Raw genomic sequence first — 22,439 nt, 5'->3', positions numbered from 1 at the left:
TGTGCAGAAGCTGTGGAGTTTGATAAGATCCCATTTGTCTATTTTGGCTTTTGTTGTCAATGCTTTTGGTGTTTTGGTCATGAAGTCCTTGCCTACACCTATGTCCTGAATAGTTTTGCCTAGATTTTCTTCTAGGGTTTTTATGGTGTTAGGTCTTATGTTTAAGTATTTAATCCATCTGGAGTTAATTTTAGTGTAAGGTGTCAGGGAGTGGTCCAGTTTCTGCTTTCTGCACATGGCTAGCCAGTTTTCCCAACACCATTTATTAAACAGTGAATCGTTTCCCCATTGCTTGTTTTTGTCTGTTTTGTCAAAGATCAGATGGTTGTAGATATGTTGCGTTGCCTCCGATACCTCTGTTCTGTTCCATTGGCCTATATCTCTGTTTTGGTACCAGTACCATGCTGTTTTGATTACTGTAGCCTTGTAGTATTGTTTGAAGTCCGGTAATGTGATGCCTCCCACTTTGTTCTTTTTGCTTAGAATTGACTTAGCTATGCGGTCTCTCTTTTGGTTCCATATGAAGTTTAAGGTGGTTTTTTCCAGTTCTGTGAAGAAGGGTTTCACCATGTTGGCCAGGATGATCTCGATCTCTTGACCCGCCCACCTCAACCTCCCAAAGTGCTGAGATTACAGGCGTGAGTAACCATGCCCGGCTGAAAGCTGAAGTTTTAAGGTTGGAGTTTATATTAGTTATTTCTTCTTCCATTAGACAGTCCTTGTAGAGGTTAAGTCCCCTAGGCAATACCTTTTTCCATTGGGGAGTTACAAGCAAATGAAAAATGGCGACTATTTATGGAAACTCAAGGTCACTAAGCATATTTTGCACTTTCATGAAAATAAGACATATGGACATTTAAAAAAAATAAACAGGTCAATTCATTAATTAGAATAGCAAAAAGAAGTCTGTAAATAAAAGTCCAACACCATTGTCATTACATTGTTGTGAGTCGTTTTTGCCTAAACACTTGCTTTATCTCACAATCCAATTCTCCTGGTCAAATTTATATTTCTAATAAATTTAATAATTTTAAAATAATAATTGAATAATTTTAATTCCTTTTGGAATGTAAATTTGATCAGGGGACTTGGATTTGACCAGGGAACTTGGATTTTGAGATAAAGCAAGTGTTTAGCCAAACACTTCCTTCTGGGATATAAATTTGAGGAAGGATGGAAATTATTTTCTTCCTATTCACTTGTTACTCTATGATCACTATCAAATTTTGAATATTATCCATGACTCCAAACCAGTTTATATCTGTGAGGTTCTGAAAATTTTGCTTCAAGATGGCAGGAAGTAATAAATCCCACCATACATTTAATTCACCCTTAAAAAATAGCCATACCCTTTATCTTTGAGTATATTTTAAACAACAACAACAGAAAGAGAATGCATTTTAAAGGCTATCACAGGAGATTCATCATATTCCCAGATTATGGTCAGGGCTACTAGACACCTTGCCATAATCATAGACTTTAGTTCCAAGAGAGAGCAGAGAAATAAGAAACGCTGGAAGTTTTATCTATGAACCTGTTAGTTTGCAAAAGGTTTGTAAACTCATGTTGTTTATACCACAGTACTTTACCATCTCCAGATGAATTTCCACTAAATAAACTGTTCCTTTTGATGCTTAAAACCAGATTATACCCTTCTTTTGCTAATATAGATCCTTAAAGAATGTCTTCATCGAAAATTGTATGAGGAGATGTTACCAGTTTTGACAATGTCCACAAATGTTCCAAAGAATACTTTGGCATGCATGCTTCTTAAAGCACTTATTTTGATATTAAATGAAAGGGCTTTGAGTCCATTTAACAATCCCTGCCCCATCAGGAATATTTTATCTGCAGCTGTTACTGTGCTTGGATTTTGCCTTCTTAAATAAACACTTAGTCTTTTCTGGCTTTAGCATTAAGTTATGGAGCTTCCACTGCTAATGAAAAATCTTCTGACCCATGCTAGAGCATTTTCATTAAAAATAATAATAATATTCCTTGTATCTTGCTGGCTATTACCTAGGCCCATTATTTTAAACTTTTGTATAATTCTGCTCAGTCCTAGAGGGTCATTATTACTATCAAGTGATTCATCTTTTATGTACTTGCCACATTTATTATTTTCTTACTTTCAATTATTTTATTATATTTATTTGGTTCCTATGATATTCCAATGCTTTTGTTATTAAATCTTTCAATATCCCCTGTATGTTCGGTATATTCACATTTTTCAAACCTGATGGATTTAAGAATTTACGTCACCTTAAAAGCAAGGCCCGTATCCTGTAGGCCCTGAATGAACTAATGAACTTTGTATTGGCAGGGACTAAAATGCCTGTGGGTTACATATATTGCTATCTGTTGGTAGAAAGCAGTGTAGTCTTGGTTTTGCTATAAGCAAACATTTTAGTCTTTAAAATAGCCTGAGTTGAAAGCTCTTTAAGAAGAAAAGTTTTTATATATGTAATACAAAATTTTTCTATTACAAAGTAAGCAAATATATTCTCCTTTCTGAAGAACACTAGCTTTAGCTATACAAAATCAACTTATAAGAAAATTGCTAAAATTACTAATAATAACAGTTATAATGTATTGTGTACTTAAATTGTACCAGGAAATGTGCTAAGTGATTAAAATGTAGTGTCTCATTTTTTCAATTAAAATGATCTTATAGAATAATTATTTTCAGCTCTGTTTTGCTATATAAGAACTGAGCTTTAGAAAGGTTAATTAAATTCCCCAATCACATAAGCTAGTAAGCAGTAGAGATGGGATTTGAACCCACATCTCTCTCACCCTGGAGCTACAAATTTAACAACAGTGTTATGCTGTCTTATTATTTTACTGCAGTTCTACATTTTAAATTAAAGCTATAAACATGTTTGACAAACAAGATAAAACTTAGGTAACAAATATGCTCCACATAAGATTTTGGTAAGATTTTGAATATTTTGGCCAACTCATAGCTTATTATTTAAAAACTGCTTATTATTTAAAAGTCTTTATAGGGAAGAAGGATAATAATCTTGCTGTTATTTATTTAGCCTAGGCACTGTGGTAGGCAATTTGCTGAAACTATTTCTATTCTACATGATAACCTGTAAGACAGAGCTATTTCTCCCTTTCATTTATGGAGAATTTGCATAATGCTGCAGAGCTAATTATATGGAATAAACAGGAAATTCAAACCGAGGTCTGCCTGGCACCAAAGTCATTATTATGCACTTTCTCCTAAATCATGCTGATGTTTTGAGGGAAGTGGATACATGTATAATAATATTGGAAAAACATTTTCTTTCTAATGATTTAAATAAAAGTGTAGAACCTCTTCTGCAGCCATATGTTAGTGACCCCAAAGGTCATCTAAGTCTGTTATAATTTTTGCTCTCAATAAAGGCTTAACAGAGAGATGGGATTTAATGTGAACTAAGAAGTATTTTCTGTCTTCCTTCATACATGCTGTATAGTTGAGACTTCATGAATTTTTTATTAAAACGTTCAGATATGCTAGTAAATATTGACAGTAATCTTCGTTTTTCCCAAAGTAATACACTTCTTAAGATTATAAACTTTAATTTCTTATAAACTTGAGGAATACTATATTTTAAAAGGCTATACATAAGAATAACTTCTAGCTTAATGTAGAATATAAATCATTATTACAGGGTATTATGAAATACCCACATCACAATATTTTAATAATCATAGACTCTAGATATAAGTGCCTATCAGTTGTCTAAATATGAAATGATTGCATATACAGCTTAATTTGTTTTGCATACCAGTTGTTCAAATATCATAAAGTGCCATAAAATTGAATGATTTTTGGACATGAAATATTGAACTACTCTTGTTGAAGTTATTAAACTGGTTTGCCATCTACCAAATTAAGCATTTCTAATAAATAATAACTATTTTCAGAATTTATTTACATGATTAACATAATGTTACTTATGAAGGATGCAATGGTAGGATTTCAACAATCAGGCAAGTATTTAATTAAAAGTATTTGATTTCTTACATATTGATACACTTAACATTAGAGGCTTTAAAATGAGTAGCCAGCCTGTTTTTCTTATGATATTATACTTGGCATACTTTGTTTTTATAATCTAAAGAAGAGGTATTATAAAAGCAGTAAGAGTACTTGCAGTTGGCAGTTCCTTTTAAGTTAATTTATAAATATATTGCAATTCCAATGAAAATAAAAATAAACTTGCTTACATTTAGAATTAGATAATCTGATTCTAATTAGTTAGGAAAATGTATACACATAAAAGCACAATATCTATTAGCACCAACCCTAATATATAGTGCTATTTTATGCAAATAGAGTAATTAAAATAGTATGATGACCTAAACAGATAGTTCATTGGAAGAAAGTATGATATCTAGAAGTAGACATAATTATATTTGAGAATTATAAAGGTAGCATTTTAAATAGGTTGGCAGAAATATTATTTGATAGATATCATTGGGACACCTGAGGAGTCATGTGGATAAAAATAAATTCAGATTACTACTTTGCCATCTAACTCAAGATACATTTTAGTCAAATCAAATATTTAAAATAACGTATAACCCACAAATCTGCTGGAAGAAAACATGTGAGGGTTTTCTTTTTTCTTTTCATGTGAGATGGATAGTATATCAATGTCATTACAAGGTTTGAGGGAATAATATCTCACACATGCATGTGAAAACCTAGTCATCACACTTACGAACTAAAAAGGATCCAAGAATTCTTTCAAAATCTTGAAATAGAAATTCTTTTCTAAGGTAATATAAAACATATTAGCCACTGGAGAAGGTATTAATGAATTCAATTTAATTAAAATGTGGATGTTTTTAAAGTAAAAACTACCATAAACCAAAATAAACAAAAACAGCAAACTTATAAAAATATTTGTATTATACACCATAGGAAAAAAAGCTGATTTTATTATTTTGTTAAAAGTTCCTAAATTAATGAAACACTGAGAGTCTATCACAAAAGTGGACAAGACTACAAACAGACAGGGCACAGAAAACGGAGCACAAATGGCATCTAAGGATATGAAAAGATCCCCAACCTCACTCACAAAAGAAAATGCAAACTAAAATGATCGGAATTAAGAGTTTTTATTCCCTACTTATTAGGATCACAAAGATGAATATATATATATATATATATATATATATATATATATATAAAATATTGCATACATTATATATCTGTGTGTGTGTGTGTATATATATATATACACACACACACGTATATGAAACACTCTGTTGAAAGTATGTGCAAACAATCCCTGACACATTGATTGTTTGGGGGAGAGCATGGATTGGTAGACCTTTATGAAGGTGTTACCAATAACCTCCTTGGTAGCTTCAAAAGGTGTCATCTTTCCCTGTTTGTTATTACAGAGTCAATACAAGAAACAGAAAAAATGAGCATAAAGCAATGTAAGATTTATTCACTGGCCAAAGCATGGAGAAGCACAAGTGTTGCTCACAAGTCAACTTCTTGACTAGTGAGGAATGAGGGAATTAAAATATAAAGTTTCTCCAAGTAAGAAGTTGGACATTAAAAGTGAATGTTTATGTCCTTTCCAGAAATAGGTGATGAACTTCTTGGAACCAGAGTGCCACCTTCCTTTTTGTCCTTTTATGGCCTCTTCTGGTCATTGTCATGGTGATTATCAACTGTCATGGCACTTATGGGAGAGTCATGTAGCATGAGAATGAGATTATAATAATGCCTGAGATCTTCTTGAAGTCCTTTAGTCACCTATCTTGGTTCTAACCAATCTCAGCTGGTCTGGTTACAAATGGAACATTTTACCTGTTTCTCAAAGATAAGCAGAGTTAGGGCAGGGTAGAAATTCAGCTGTGGCCATGTAGACATAACACTGGGTAATAAAAGAGAATTTGGCAATATTTTATTATGGCAAATTAAAAACACATATATGATTATGACTCAGCAATTTCACTCTGAGGTACTTGTCTCACAAAATACTGTACTGTGAAACTACTCATGAGAATGTCCTCAGGTGAGAACACATAAACACATAGATACGGACAAGACACACGGGGGCCCATTGGAGGGTGGAGGGTGGGAGGAGGGAGAGGATCAGGAAAAATAACTAATGGGAACTCAGCTTAATACCTTGGTGATGAAATAATCCTTACAACAAAACCCCATGACACAAGTTTACCTATGTAATAAACCTGCACATATACCCCTGAACTTAAAATAAATTACAAAAACAGAAATGAATGCACAAAAGAGTACATTAAAAAAACACACAACACTATTCATCAGAAGATAAATTACTGTAGCTTTGGGAAACAGCCTAAATGTTCTACAGTGTGAGAATGACTGAATAATTTGGGTACAGCTATACAATAGGGATTTATGAAGCTGTTATAAAAAGAAGTGGCTTTATACATACTAATACAGAAAGATTTCCAACTCTGATTTTTAAGTGACAAAGCCAAGGTATGAAACAATATTTATATAAGGTATTATTTGCATGAAAAAAATGAGTAGATATATACATGCTGATAAAACCACATGGATGGATACACAAGGGATTGATATCGTGATTGTCCACAGGGTAGGAATTTGGATGGGAAACATGGGAGAGTAAGAGAATTACTTTTCATTATACATACTTTCGAGTTTTGTAGCTAAATTTATTCTTCAAAAATAAATATAAGAATGCTACTTAGGAAAAAAAATGGGAGTCATAAACCTGACGTTTGGAACTAACTTTTCAACTTAAAAATTTTCTGTTCTTGGAGTTATTAACTGGTCTGATGCTTAGGATGATAAATAATAGGTCCTCTAAAATATGTCTGGAATCAACTTGAATGAATGATTTTTTTTTCAAACCATAATGTGTGTAAAAATGTAGAGGATTAATATAAGGTTTATTTAGAATAGAGTCATTAAAAAAACTTCATTATACAAAATTCTAAATACAAAAAATATGGTACAGCAGCTCTGAGGAGGTGGATGACCCAAACACTGAGAAAAGAGAAGTGGCAGAGGTTGAGGTGAGTAGCTCAATTTGTGATAAAGAAGCAACCTCAGCCTGCCTCAGACAAGACTCCAGGGACTGTGTGAAAAATCTCATTTCTAGGCCTCTGTTTCCCAGAAATATGTCATGAAAATAAAACTCTGCCCTCTCACTAGGAAAAAAATAAATATGCACAAAAAGTAAATATTTTTAATGATAAAGCAACATCATAGTTCCCTTAAAGAGTAATTACATATTTCTATTCATTTTTGAAAACCAATTTCAGTAAAGACAAACATTAAAAGATGACAAACTGGCAAAAGAAAAAAAGAAATTTTTGTGAAAAGGCATCAATATCCTTAGCACACACCCACACAAAAAAACCCTTAGCAAAGAAGGAAATAATGAATATTTCAATAGAAAAAAGATCAACAGACTATAAAGAGATTTACCAAAGAAGAACAAGAAATGTTTCATGAAATTCACATTTTAGATGAAAACTTTTTAAAAATCAAATTATGAAGTATTTTGTAAAATGACTATACTTAACATTGTGGAAAAAATATGCTTACATGTTGCTAAAGAGGATATATATTTTTATAGCTTTTCTGGAAAACATTTTGTCAGCATTTATACACATAAGAAGACAGGTTGGGTGTGTTGGCTCATGCCTTTTATCCCAGTGCTTTAGGAGGTGGAGACTGGAGGATAGCTTGAGGCCAGGAGTTTGAGGCCAGCCTGGGAAACATAGCAAGATCCCTGCCTCTGCTAAAAAATAAAATAAAATAAATGAAAATTAAAAAATATTAGGGTCAGTGCCGTGGCTCTTGCCTGTAATCCCAGCACTTTGGGAGGCCAAGGTGGTCAGATCACTTGAGGTCAGAAGTTTGAGACCAACCCGGGCAACATGATGAAACCCTGTCTCTACTAAAAATTCAAAAATTAGCTGGATATGGTGGTGCACACCTGTAGTCCCAGCTACTCAAGAGGCAGGAGAATCTCTTGGACCCAAGAAGTGGTGATTGAAGTGATGGAGTGAGCCAAGATCACATCACTGCACTCCAGCCTGGGCGGCAGAGTCTCCGTTTCAAAAAAAAAAAAATTAGCCAGACATAGTGGTGCACACCTATAGTCCTAGCTACTTGGGAGGCTGAGGTGGAAAGAACACTTGAGCCCATGAGTTTGGAGGTTGCAGTGAGCTATGATTATACCATTGCACTCCAGCCTGGGTGACAGAAATAGACTCTGATGACTCTTAAAGAAAGAAAAAATCAGCAATTTTCTCTGGATAGGTTAATTTAATTTATTTTTTCTATGATTTTCAGTGTTTTCCAAATTTTCTCTCAATGAAAAATTGCTATGCTTATATTCAACCATATTAGTAACCCCAAATTAGTCATATGGGCAACTTTCTACAAAGAAATGTATCTTGGATTTAATGGAAATGAACTCTTTTCAGAATAGCCTCTCCCTGTTATTTGCATGCAAGCTTCAAACTGCATAAACTATTTTTAATGGCAAAAATTAAGTTAGGATTAATCAACCATCTAGGATTGTATTTGTGCCTAGGTTTCTAAAACAATTAAATAATTGATCACTTTGTTGGAGGTTCAAACATTTGGCAATTCATTCTTAATCAAATATACATTTCAAATAAACTATCTACAATTTTAAGGTGCTTAAGTACTGGTGAACATGTCAAAATAGGCCTAATGTATTTTTAAGTTCTGCTGTGACTAATATAATCCCAAGTTAGAGAAATTTAAAATTTAGTTTGTGTCCACCATAGTGTCCCCCTTGTCATCAATCTGACCAAGCTTTGATCTTTCCTGTTTATGAGTGGGGAAAAAAAGCTACTTTAATTCAACCTCAGCAGATAGTGTTGTTTTTAAATTGTATTTTGATGCCACTAAAATGGGGAAACAGGTTGTAATAACAGAATCTTTTTATTTTTTGCACATATTAGTCTCCATGTAAGGATGGAAATTGCTTTGTTTTTGGATGTTTTAATTTTTAAATGAGGAGAAATAGAGCAATTAAGAGTGCCATAAATTGAAGAGAGTATATCTCATGTAAAATCAATGTTAGTTACACAATATTGTAAATATTTGAAGATGTTCTTGAAATATTAAAAAACAAATATTTTTGTTAAATAATAATTAAATTTGTCTTATAAATCAATGTGACATCTATGTTATTTTAAAGGCAAGATAATCAGAGAGCTTGCTTCTTCAGGTGTTTGGGTCAGAAGTATTTCACCATCTTCATTCAGCAAGCATTTAACAATTTTATATGATATGCCAGATACCATGCTATACCTTGGTGATAATAGATGCTAAGACAAATTTCCTGTCTTTGAACCTTGGAATCTAGTTGAAGGAGACAGGGGTGATGAAAGAAATGAAGCACTGTAGAAGTAGGATAAAAATCTTCATTAGGGGACTGCTGGCAGCTCAAAGCAGACTGGAGATATGGGAGAAAGAGACACTGATGAAGAGTTGAATTTGTATTTGAAGGAAGGAAGGAGGTGAAGTCAGATCTTTTCATACAAGAGGTGTTAAGCCAAATATTACAAAGCAAGTAATCAGGTGATCAGGATAGTTGAAACTGCTAAGACAGAGGGAACATTATGATTATGTAAGGATCATCTAGCTGACCTTTGAGGAAATGAAGTGTAGAATAATGTAGCTGACATGTAGACTGCAAGTACGGGAACAGCAGAGGGTGTCAGCATCAGGTTAGGAAAACCTATGCCAGACTAAACACATGACAGGTTATTCTGTACATAGCGGTGAGCTGTGGATGATTTTTTTTTTTTTTTTTTTNAAAAAAAAAAAAAAAAAAAGAAATTTCTAAGAGGATTTCATAAAGGTGTTGAATGTTTAGGAAGATTTAATGCAATTCAATAATTTAAATTTATAAGATGATTATTTATCAAAGTACGAGTAAGATGAGTGTTTTAAATTTCAAAACCATATTTGATTTATAAATTAAATGACAATATTTGTAAGTTGAGCCCTTTTGCTTCAAAAAACTAAGTTCTGTCCGGGCGCGGAGGCTCATGCCTGTAATCCCAGCACTTAGCAAGGCCAAGGTAGGTGGATCACAAAGTCAGTAGATCGAGACCATCCTGGCCAGTGTAGTGAAACCTTTTCTCTATATTAAAAAAAAATAAATAATAAATAATAAAAATAAAAAACTAAGTTCTAAAATTTGCAGCCTTGGCCAGCCTCAGTGGTCTCACCTTTAATCCTAGTAGTTTGGGAGGCTGAGGTGTGAGGATTCCTTAACCCCAGGTGTTTGAACCAGCCTGGGCAACACAGAGAGACTGAATCTGTGAAAATAAAAAATACAATTAAATAAATAAAATGTGTAGCTATGATAACTGAATGTTAAAACAAAGATACCTGGCCCTGCGGGGTGGCTCACGCCTGTAATCCCAGCACTTTGGGAGGCTGAGGAAGGTGAATCACAAGGTCAGGAGTTCCAGACCAGCCAGGCCAATATGGTGAAACCTCATCTCTACTAAAAATACAAAAATGGCCAGGCGCGGTGGCTCATGCCCGTAATTCCAGCCCTTTGGGAGGCCGAGGCTGGCGGATTGCCTGAGCTCAGGAGTTCGCAACCAGCCTGGGCAATCTGGTAAATTCCCATCTCTACTAAAAGACAAAAAACTAGCCAGGTAGCCAGGCGGCCAGGCGTGGTGGCGTGAGCCTGTAGTCCCAGCTGCTCTGGAGGCTGAAGCAGGAGAATTGCTTGAACTCGGGAGGCGGAGGTTGCAGTGAGCCGAGATCACGCCACTGCACTCCAGCCTGGGCGACAGAGCCAGACTCTGTCTCTAAATAAATAAATAAAATAATAATACAAAAATTAGGTGGGCGTGGTGGCGTGCACCTGTAGTCCCAGCTGCTCTAGAGGCTGAAGCAGGAGAATTGCTTGGACCTGGGAAGCAGAGGTTGCTGTGAGCCAAGATCACGCCATTGCACTCCAGCCTGGGTGACAGAGCAAGACAATCTTGCTCACAGCAACCTCCGCTTCCCAGGTTCAAGCGATTCTTCTGCCCCAGCCTCCCCAGTAGTTGGGACTACAGGCACATGCCACCTTGCCTTGCTAATTTTGTATCTTTGGTAGAGACGAGGTTTCACCATGTTGGCCAGGCTGGTCTTGAACTCCCAACCTCAGGTGATCCACCCCACCTCAGCCTCCCAAAGTGCTGGGATTGTAGGCGTGGGCCACCACTCCCTGCCCACCTTTTCCTTTCTTTCTTTTTTGAGACAGAGTTTCGCTCTTGTTGCCCAGGCTGGATTGCAATGATGTGATCTCGGCTCACTGCAGCCTCTGCTTCCTGGGTTTATGCGATTTTCCTGCCCCAGCCCCCCAAGTAGCGGGGATTACAGGCATGTGTCATCATACCCGACTAATTTTGTATTTTTAGTAGAGACGTGGTTTCTCCATCTTGGTCAGGCTGGTCACGAACTCCTGACCTCAGGTGATCTGCCCACCTCGGCCTCTCAAAGTGCTGGGATTACAGGTGTGAGCCACCATGCCCAGCCCATTTTTGTATTTTTAATAGAGATGGGGGTTTCACTATGTTGGCCAGGCTGGTTTCGAACTCCTGACCTCAAGTGATTCGCCTGTCTCAGCTTCTTGAGAAGTGCTGGGATGACAGGTGTAAGCCACCATGCCTGGCCAAGAATGTTACTTTTAATACAGAAAAAAATAGGTAATGTTCTGTAAGTAGTATTGGAGAACTAGAAGAATGCTAACATTCCAGGCTTCATCATATATGGAATTGGCGGAAATAAGAATTTCTTCCAACTGCTTCCTCTGTAGCATTTAAAAGAGCTACAGAGGAAGCAGTTTCCTTGGGTTAAAGCCAGGTTTCTAAGGGCCATAGTGAAGGGAATGTTTTATGGGAAATTGGCCGCACTTTTCACTGTGACCCTAGTATGCATGGCACGTGCTTTTATCAAAGCCTCTGTAACACTTCAGTGCAAATATTTATGTGACCGTCAAGCAATATTACATTATATACCTTTGGGAATAAAGAATAACTATTTCTCTTATTGCCTCTACACTGTTATTTGAAAGTGCAGATCCTGATTTGAAGACCCTTACCCCCTAAAATAAAAATCCTGAAAATACATCCTTATCAGATTGCCACAGTGATTTGAAAATGTCCCAATTGAAGTAATCCTTTTTAGTTAAAACTTTATTTCCAAAAACTGCACTCTGGAGCTCTACTGATTCTCAAGAATGACAAAAAGATGGTCATTGTTGAAACAGAGCGATGGATACATTTAACATTATATGATTCCCTCTATTATTGTATATGTTTAAAAATTTCCACATTAAACAGGTTTTTTTTTTTTTTTTTGGTCATGGGAAGATTTTCAAATTTCCCATTGCAGAGAAAGGGTCTCTTGTTCATTGAATAAATATTACATAATTTGTTCAAACTTCCTAGGTATTAGGCAACAAAGTGTTTTAAGGCACTTTTTTTTTATAGCACAGATCTCTCTCTCTCTCTCTCTCTCTTTCTTTCTTTCTTTCTTTCTTTCTTTTTCTTTCTTTCTTTCTTTTTTTAGACAGGGACTCACTATTTTTGTGCTTTTGAAGGGACAGTTTTCATCATTTGGATTAGGCTGGACTTGAACTCCTGACCTCAAGTGGTGTGCCCACTTTGGCCTCCCAAAGTGCTGGGATTATAGACATGAGCCACCATACCCAGCCAGCACAGCTCTTTTTCCTAAAGAAATTTGTGATGCTTTAATAAAAAACAAAACAAAAACAGATACAATGGAAAGATATTGTCCTTGGAAATTTTAAATCTTGGTTGAGAGAAAACATTTCATTATTTGAACAATTTCTAACACTCCTAAATTGAAAAGCACTAAAATGGCACATCTAACTTGCACAAAAAATCACACCAATTTTCAATCGTTGGTGGCAACAGAATGGAGCAGCACAGAAATCTGGAGACCTGTTTTCAACTGAGTGCTCAGAGTTCTAAAATAGGCTCTAATTTGGAATTCCTTCTCTTATTTTTCAGTTTGATTAATATGGAAGTCTCAATATCTTACTCTGCTGCATGTGGGAAAAGTGTCTTGATCTGTATATAGGAATATATCGTACAACGTTACTATAAGAAAAAAATAACCCATTGGAGACAACATTTTTAATCAATTAATTAAGAATCTAATGAAGGTGCATATACTAAAAGCAAGATGTATTTTAATTAATGATTGATGTTTTGTGCTTGAAGCTTGCTTTCCTAAATGATATTTCTATACTCCAGTACAGGATGTAAGGTCCTTGCTAATGCATTATTTGGTTTCTTAGTTTCAGTCTTACTGCACTCTGCTTTTATTTGTAGGTTTATTAAAATTATTGCCATCATTAATTTACCATGGTGTTTTATATTTTAACTTTTATTTAGATCACAATGGATATGCTTTAATTCTGGTCTTGTAGCAAAGGAATGCATACAACAATCATGTAAAATTTTATTGAATAGAACAATCTTTAAAGGGGTATTATCCATAAGTCAGATAAATCCATAAGTCAGTATGGATTTACCTATCATAAATTTTCTGTTATGCTGTTAAAAGTAGGGCAGGGTAAATCTTATTGTCATTCACATTATGATAGGCACATTTGTCAATATACCAACTTTATAGTTCTTTTCCCCCATTTTACAGATTTAGGGCTTATTTTCTAGAGCCATCAAGTATTATTTCAACATTGTTCATGTTTCTCAAGAATACACTATAGAAGGAAGACAATAGGAAAGACTATTTGTGATATAGTCTAGCTCTCTTACATTTTTTACTATATCTTATAACAGTAAACATGGCACACTATACTTGAATTTAATCCTTTTCAAGTATTATTGCATTATGTTGCACATACATGTATTTCTAGATGGTATCAGGTATGATGATGATAAGCTTCATGGTAATTATTTAAAACTCCAGAATAAGATTTGTTTCCATTCTAATCAAGAAGATAAGGAATTTGGGGAAGAAAATCTGTTCCATCATAATTAAAGTTAATTGTATGGGCACTAGGCTCTAAAGATTTGGATGTAATGAATCTACCTAACCCCCAAGCCTAATGACTTGGATGATCTTACTGTATTCTCTTGTCCATAGCAAAGATTGATGGATCCAGCCAGGGAATTTCTCCACCAGCTCTGCTTCTCTGAAACCACAAAGTCAGGAAATGTAATCAGAGTACTCAGCTGAAGCAGAGCAAGAGCTTTCCTAATGGCTAACTGTGACTTTAGAAATCACATCCATTAGATAAAGTGATTAAATATACATCAGCCTTTTGGCAAGAGAGCCATGAAGATATTGCAGTAGAACGTTATCACATGGCCCATCTCTTTTCCTTGAAAAAGAAACATGTTTTCACCTTTGACACATATCCCTAAATTCCTCAGCTCAGTCACAGGAAGCAATATTTTCATTATATGTTGTATGTACTTCATAATTTTCTGTGAATTGTAAAGTAATTGCAATGTTAATGACTTTATAAGGAAAATGTTTCTGATTTGCTCATCTCCACACCCTGATGTGTGGGGTTTTGTTTTGTATTATTATTCTTTTTAGGCTTTTCATGCTTCACGGCTTCAAGTTATTTTGTCAAATTCTTCCCTGGAAGCCTTTAAATTAGATATGGATGTCTTAAGTGTCTTCTTAGAAAATATGTGTGTGTGTGTGTGTGTGTGTGTGTGTGTGTGTTTATATATATATATATATATATATATATATATATATAGTAGGCAAATTACTCTTAGTACTCTGAATAAGCTTTCTTTGTTAAAATAATGTTTTAAAAATATTTAATTACAAAGAAATGCCACCATCAAAATAGCATTTACTTTATATTTGAAGTTGAAATAATTCCTGTTTCTTACCCTTAGTTATAACCATATTTTGATTAATAATATACTGCCCTTCACATTTTAATACACATGTAACTAACCCGCTGAGGTAATACATATACTTAAAATGTTCTGTTTGAGTTTTGAACAACCTTTTACCCTTTCCCCAGTGACCATCAGTGGGCAAGATGATTGACATAATTTGCTTACAAACATGAAATCATTGATGACTAAGTTAAAAGTGACCTCCTAAAATATAGTTCTAATATTAGTATTAAATATTAGAACTAACTATATTAGAACTAAATATAGTCCTAATATTAGAACTATATTTTATGGGTAAAATTCTGAGAGCTCAATTAAATGTGTTTAGGATAATAAGGGGCACAGTTGAATAAATAATAGGAAGTGATTATCATTTAAGAAATTTCATTAGTGAATTCCTAAAGTATACCCCTACCAATACTAATTCCTGTTCCACAAATCAAAACTTCTCATATTCTTAAATTTCTGAATTCCTAAAAGCAGCAGAGATGAAGGGATGGACCAGCAACCCTAATTTTGTTGTGTTTTGTGTTGTTAATGCACACATAGGGATGCCTAGTTTCATGAGACCAAGTGGTGGGGACATTACACACAAGGAGTAAGTTGTTAAAAGCAGAGTGCCCAGACAAGAATGAAAATGAAATTCCTGGAAGGGCATCTCCATAGTTTTTTGATAATCTCTCTCCTTACATAAAAAGCTTGAATAACCTATAAATTATCCATGCAGAAATAATAGAATCATAGAATATTTGTAATACAAGCAATTTTATTGACTTCATAGTTGAAAGCAGTCATTTTGTAAGTTTTTTTGGTGCCCAGGGTTACTTTAATTATGGCACAGCAAGTTATAGACAAGTCCATGAACCAAGAGTAGAAAAGTTTTCAAATGAGAAATATTGCAGACAAAGAATGTTAATTTGAAAGTTTTTTTTTTTTTTTTTTTTTTTTTTTGAGATGGAGTTTTGCTCTTGTTGCCCAAGCTGCAGTGCAGTGGCATGATCTCTGCCCACCGCAACCTCCACCTCCTGGGTTCAAATGATTCTCCTGCCTCAGCCTTCTGAGTAGCAGGGATTACAGGCATGTGCCACCATGCCTGGCTAATTTTGTATTTTTAGTAGAGACAGGGTTTCTCCATGTTGGTCAGGCTGGTCTCAAACCCCCGGCCTCAGGTAATCTGCGTGCCTCGGGCTTCCAAAGTTCTGGGATTACAGGTGTGAGCCACCACACCCATCCTGAAGTATTTTTATTTACATGGCAACTCTAGCTCTTGTAATGCATTGCCCCTAGTATCTACTTAGGGTTTTTAGTAAAATTATGACTTAATTTAAATCTTGGTAGCGATATTCTAATTTTCGGAATTGACAATACTTTCATTTTCTCTGACCATTGAAATACTCTTAAATTGCAAAGTGAAGTAGAAGTACACAGATTAGTAAAACATTTGATTCACTACATAAAATTAATAAAATGAGATTTAGAAAATGATAATAAATACAACAGTGAAAGGAAGAACTCATTACATAACTTTCTGAGTTTTTCTTTTTATTTCATTTTGAACTCCTTACATTTTGAACTCTTTCTCACCCTTTCTGTTCTCTTCTTTCTAAAGTAAGGAATAGAGAAAGAATGCATAACAACTGAATAGGAATTTACTGGTTACCTACTATGTGCCCCATTGGGCTAAATATGGGAGTAGAAAGATGAATAAGATGCTCATGGGTTGGGGGAAGGTGGTTATGTCAAATCAAGATGAGAGTAACTCCTCTGGAGGTTTAAGAAAAGTGATTGTAGGTGAAAAACTCTTGGACTGATTCCTGAAGAAAGAATAAAATAGAGTAGGTGGAACATAGCCACCTATCTAGGATTCTGAGTCTTGGGTCCTGGATAGGTGCATGGGAATGAGTAGCAGGGAATGAGGCTGGGACCACTTAGGACAGGCCCTTGTGGGTTAATTCCATAAGCTACTGAGGAGCCACTGATGATTTTTAAGCAGAAGAGACGTGTGATCAATTTTTAATTACCACTCTGACCGTAATATGTATTCTGCGGATAAGACAAAAGAGAGTGGAAACCTAGAGACTGAGAGACTCTAGTCTCTAAGTACAGACAAAAGATAAAGAGAAAAAGCAAACAGAGAAGGTGTGGGGATGACTTAGAAAGTATAATCAATTGCGCTCGTTGATTAGATGTTACTCTATTCTGAGTGCCCAAGGAGTAAATGATATTTTTTATGTATAGCACTGGCTACTGACTAGCAGTCATTTAAATGAGCAGGTTAAGGTGAGAGTATTTGAAAAATTAGAGTTTGTGGAACTTGAGGGGCATATCTAGGTTGGAAAAATAGCTACTTTTCATATTTTTTTACAGTTGGAAGACTTTCTATTCTTAGTTTGTAGGAAAAAATGTATGTGATAATAAAAACAGTTACACATGTGCAAAGGTGGTATATTAATTAATTTTCATTGGCTTATGAGTTACTTGCTCCCTGGTATCCCCTTGCCTCTTCCTCTCTGGAGCCACAGATTGTCAGCAGAGAAACTGTAAGAACCAACCATCTTGCCATAGGAAAAAGGTTTAGTCCTTCTGGAACATGCCTATGAAAAGTTGCCAATTTCTTATGTAGTTCCTGGGCTTATCTAGAATTCAAGCATGACTATACACCATGTATTTTATCTGGCACTCCTATCCAGTTTTTAAAAAAATATTCATCCTCCTTTGCTCTCTTCATGACCTTGCACAAGCTCCAGATCAAAGTGTAACAGACCCCTTAAATTCTGTGGTATGAGCTTTAAATGCCTGTGAAGGATGGGGTTGGGTCAGATTGGCTGCCAGTGATTTCCAGGTAATTTAGACACTGATTCCTGGATTTGTTTTCAGTGTTGTCATTTATTGATTACTTCACAGAAAGGCTTAATGTGTTTGTTACTCAGGAAAAATGTTGGAATAGTACCACCAGTGCCACAGGTGTGTTTTGAACATTAATTAGTTTATTACAAAGCATTGAGTTGAGAGACATTCTAAATAGCACAGAACTCAAGGCTTTCCACCCCAAGCAGAGGTCTACTTAAATAGCTCTTTACTAAGCCAGGAGAAACAAACACATCTTGTACATGAGTTATATCACCCAATAGGAATGTTGATCTCCCAGGGTGATTGCCTGCATGAAAACGTATCCCTTGGGTGTCAAGGGTTTTCTAAGAGCAATGATTCATGAATCCTCTGGATTTAGGACGATGATATGAAATTATTTTCATCTGTGTTCTGAACGCATTTTATATTTTGAGCCAGGAGTTGTAGGTGTAATTGGAAAAAACGGAATACTTCAAAAATAAAAGATACAAAGGCAGAATAAGAAGAGAGTGAGGAAAGGGCTATAAAGATGTCAAGAGTGATGGACCAGTGCTAAAGATTTTAGATAGACTCTCAAATTCACTCTTCTTATGTTCTCTCCAAACACCACTCTTATTAGTTCAGCATCACCATAATAACTAAAAATATTTTTTAAAGTGGGCCAGGCAGATGTCAGCAAATTGATGTGGAGAAATGGGACAGACCCATGGATGACTCAGTCCCGGTCCCACTCACAATTCCCTATTTTATTTTTCATTTGAAATATCCATCTCTTCAGAGTTCTGTCTAGTGTGAGGCTCAAACACTTTAAATGGGTGTTTGGAAACTGTTGTGTAAAAGTCTGTTTTTCTGTATTTTTTGTGTCTGATTTGTTCCTCTCCTGGCTTTTTACCTACTATCACAAATTATATACTTTATTATGACTTTTATATATCATATACTTTTCAATGAGCTGAATTCCCACCTGAACCCATGCTTTAGAGAGAACAATAATAGGTTTCTCTGCACCTGCTCCGTATTTAGTAAGTTTCCAATTCCTTTTAGTGTCAAACAATAGCAGGTATCTCTGCAATCCCTTAGGCCGCTTGCATGATTTGCTTTAAGAAGTTTAATACATTTTCTATTGGACAGTACTGAGTTGTTTTAAAACATTAAAATCTTACTTTGCTGAGATAAATAAAAGGCTTTTCCAGGACAAGTATGAGAAATGCCAAGTTACAACTGGTTCATTATGAGGGAGAATAAAATTTCATGATAATACTATGATCTTTGCTGTTGCATTTTGGAATTAAGTTAGACCTAAATAATGAGAAGACTTTTGTGATGGATCTATTCAATTTTTATAGCCTTTTAGAGAAATTGATTAAGGCAGGGAAAAGGGGGTAGTGGTAGGGCATCATTGACCCTGGTTTTCTTGTTTGTTTACTCTTTTCACAAAGTGGTAATACAAATTACCTCCCACAGCAGCACAGGTTACTCAAAAGCCCAGAGGAGCAAGAGAATGAGACATTTCTTTTTCATATTTCGGTAGAGTATTATTCTACATCTTGGTTGATTCAAGGCAGATGACAAAAGTTCCTCAGCCTGTAAATCCCAGTAAGCAGAACTAATGGTATAGAACTTCATGATGTGCTCCACAGTGGCTATTTTAGTGCAGAATACTCCAAAATTCAGGGAGGAAGCTAAATCCAGTTGTTTTTCAGGAATGTTGGAAAGTGTAATATGTAATCCCCATGTCTAACAGTTGCTTTCTTCCTTACATGATAAAACTTCTATCATTAGAAGATATTCTCTTGGGATGAAAATAAAAAGTTATAGCACAGGCCCCAATTTATTATATTTGGGGAGAAGGTAGTGGTAGGGGAAAATACAACGAAGAATACATCTTCATCCCTAATTATGACAACTTACAACATCAGGAGCTCAGGAAGAAGGAAAGCAACAAACACCTTCATCTTCAACAGAATTTTCTGGCAATTATATCTCTTTTGTTTGAATGTTTGTTTTTTCCTCTAATAATTTGAAATACCTATTTAGATTGTTTTTCTGAAAGTTACATCAATCAATAATCCCTTTTTCCCTAGGTTTGTTACTCTTTTTCAAGAACATACGGACCTCAGCATGGTAAAAGTTTTCAAAATAGACAGATGTAAACTTAAAGCCTGCCTCTGCCCATTCCCGAAATGTCTCAAATGAACATCTCTAACTCTCCATGAATTAATACAAGGATAGTAACACATTCTAAGTGTTACAGAAAAAAAATACATTTCTAACACAGGGTAACTGCTTTATAAATATTAGTTTTCTTCTATAACACAACCAAATTCCACCTACCCTAAGAAATCTTATTCTCTCATGAAGTCCTCTGCAGCTTTATAAAAGCTCCCTGTCACTGGCCAATTTTCTAAGTATTCACACCACAATTCAGTACTAATTTTGTCATGATGTCCTGAAAAGATCCTAAAAGTAGAGATTCTGTGAAAGAACTTTGAATACCACAAAACCGAGATATATATGTCTTGATTCATTCATTCATTCATTCATGGTATTACATAGCAGTCATTTGTTTGCTCTTCTTCCACATGGATGCTACTCTACTTAAGCCACTAGATACCCATCTTATACAGAGGCTATAATATTTTAACTCCTGGAGTAATTGGGGTATAGTCACAATAAAATTAGCTCAAATCTAATTTATTTATTTCATGAGGTCTGAAATTTAGTCAAAGCTTCCATTTAGTTCCTTGAGAAAAAGCTGCTTGCAAAGATAACAAAGGACATGATTCAAATGCTTTCTCTCTTACACTGCCGCTTCACATCAGGAGCAGAGTATTTTCCGTTCCATGGCCTTCTCCTCTCATATTTGGTGTTCTCATCTAAACTTACAGCTATGATGTCAGTGATGGAAATTTCCACCTCTTAGTTTGTTATCTTGATTGTTTTTTCTTTCCCTGTTTACACAAAGGAGTTTAGGTGGCTTTCCAGAAGAGACATGAAAAGGTTCAGTAAAAGGAGTTTCAAAACAGCTTAGATTATTTGTTGTGGAGTGAAAAATCATAGCAGCAGGAAATTTCATTTTGCCTTTTATAAAAGATCTAACATGCTGATGAATTTCTAGTATAATGATTGTTTATAGAGCTGGGTTTCTTTTAACCAAGCCCAGTACTCTTGCAAGGTTAAACAATTCTAATGGCAGATGACTTGAAGGACCATTTTTTAAGCCAATGTAAAAATCACAGGTCCTTAGTTTTGTAAGATGCTGTTTCATCAAAGACTTTACTTTGTGATTTCTCATATTTCATATTCATATTGACTCCCAGGTGATAGTTACTGGTATTTTTTTCAGTAGTGCCATATTATCACCTTCAGATGAAATAATAGATACTGAAGAGCCTTATTACTAATGTCATATTTAGGTATATTTTTAACTTTATAAGGCTTTTTAGTGTTACTAATGTCATATTTTGATATATGTTTAACTTTATACTTTATTATAAGCAATGTGATGTGATCAATCAGTTTTCAATTAAGTTCTCTTCTATTTGTCTGTGCTGGTTTAATTTAGTTGATTGGAATATGATGCTACTGTTACTGCAGCAAACTCTGGGCTCCTGTAGGAAGACTTAGCATTTCTCTATAAAAAGACACATATACTTTTAGACGATTCACCATGACTTGAATCATTTATCTGACAAGCAAGGAATTGACACCTAGCATTTTGAGATTGAATATTTATTGAGGGGAAAAATCCAAGAACCACTCAATAATAATAATAATAATAATAAATAAATGAAAGTTTCCATTTTGTGTATATTTTAAAATGTACATATTATACTGCATGTGTAGATTCTTTATAATTTAGCAAGTATATAAATTCATTTGTTGGGAGACTATTATTATTGTTATTGCTATTATTTAGCTGGTAAGGGTGATAATAAAAAATAATCAGAGGCTCTATTCTAAACATGAGGTACAAAGTTTTCTCTGATGCCAGTGTTCTAATCTTTAAAAAACAATTTGAGCCAGACTATATTTGAAGCCATAATGTTTGTAATGCTTAATGATAAGGATGGAAAATTTGATCCTATAATTATTATCACCTTAAGGAAAGGCAGGAAAACTAACTATAGTAATTGACCATTGGCATGTTAAGGGAGTCATGATTGGCCTGCGGTGTTAGGAAGCGACCAAACAGGGACATTTCCATATGGCAGTTGTTGAGTAGATTGGTCCTATTACTGACTGAAGCCATTTGTGTTTTTTGTGCAAACTTTAAATAACCCAAAGATTCAAAATGATTTTAAAGTAAATGCAACGTAGTATTAGTATTATATAGTCTATACATATGTGTTTATGCGCTTTTTTCTATTTATAGGACATCATAGTTTCTCAAATATAAGGTATAAGACAATTAGGACAAGACTTGGGAACAACGTAGTATACACAATCATCACATAGTTGTTACTTTGACAAACATTTATGCCACACATGCAGAAATAAAAGTCTGCCACCCTTCCTATGTAGTGACATTCTGCAAGTATGCTTACAAGACAATATAAGAGAGATCAGAACATCCCAGGGTTCTTAAGGTTAAAACCAAAACCATTCTTGTATTTCCTGAATGAAATGACAAATTAATGTTATTGATG

The 22,439-nt window shown here is 34.9% G+C and overlaps 1 protein-coding gene and 1 non-coding gene across 4 annotated transcripts in view; one reads left to right on the top strand and one right to left on the bottom strand.

The window, feature by feature from the left end:
• The window catches only part of SCN9A (sodium voltage-gated channel alpha subunit 9), a 185,886-nt gene that overhangs the window by 14,154 nt on the left and 149,293 nt on the right, over window positions 1-22,439 (top strand). The gene's annotated exons all lie outside the window — the stretch shown is intronic.
• On the bottom strand, window positions 4,633-4,735 carry LOC119474181. The gene has a single exon (XR_005203472.1). It is a non-coding gene; the product is annotated as a small nucleolar RNA U13 (small nucleolar RNA).

The sequence above is a fragment of the Cebus imitator genome, unplaced genomic scaffold, assembly GCF_001604975.1.
Source record: "Cebus imitator isolate Cc_AM_T3 unplaced genomic scaffold, Cebus_imitator-1.0 Scaffold10, whole genome shotgun sequence".
NCBI classification, from domain to species: domain Eukaryota; kingdom Metazoa; phylum Chordata; class Mammalia; order Primates; family Cebidae; genus Cebus; species Cebus imitator.
Note: the sequence above shows the minus strand (reverse complement) of the source record. Positions and strands in the feature narration are given on the sequence as shown.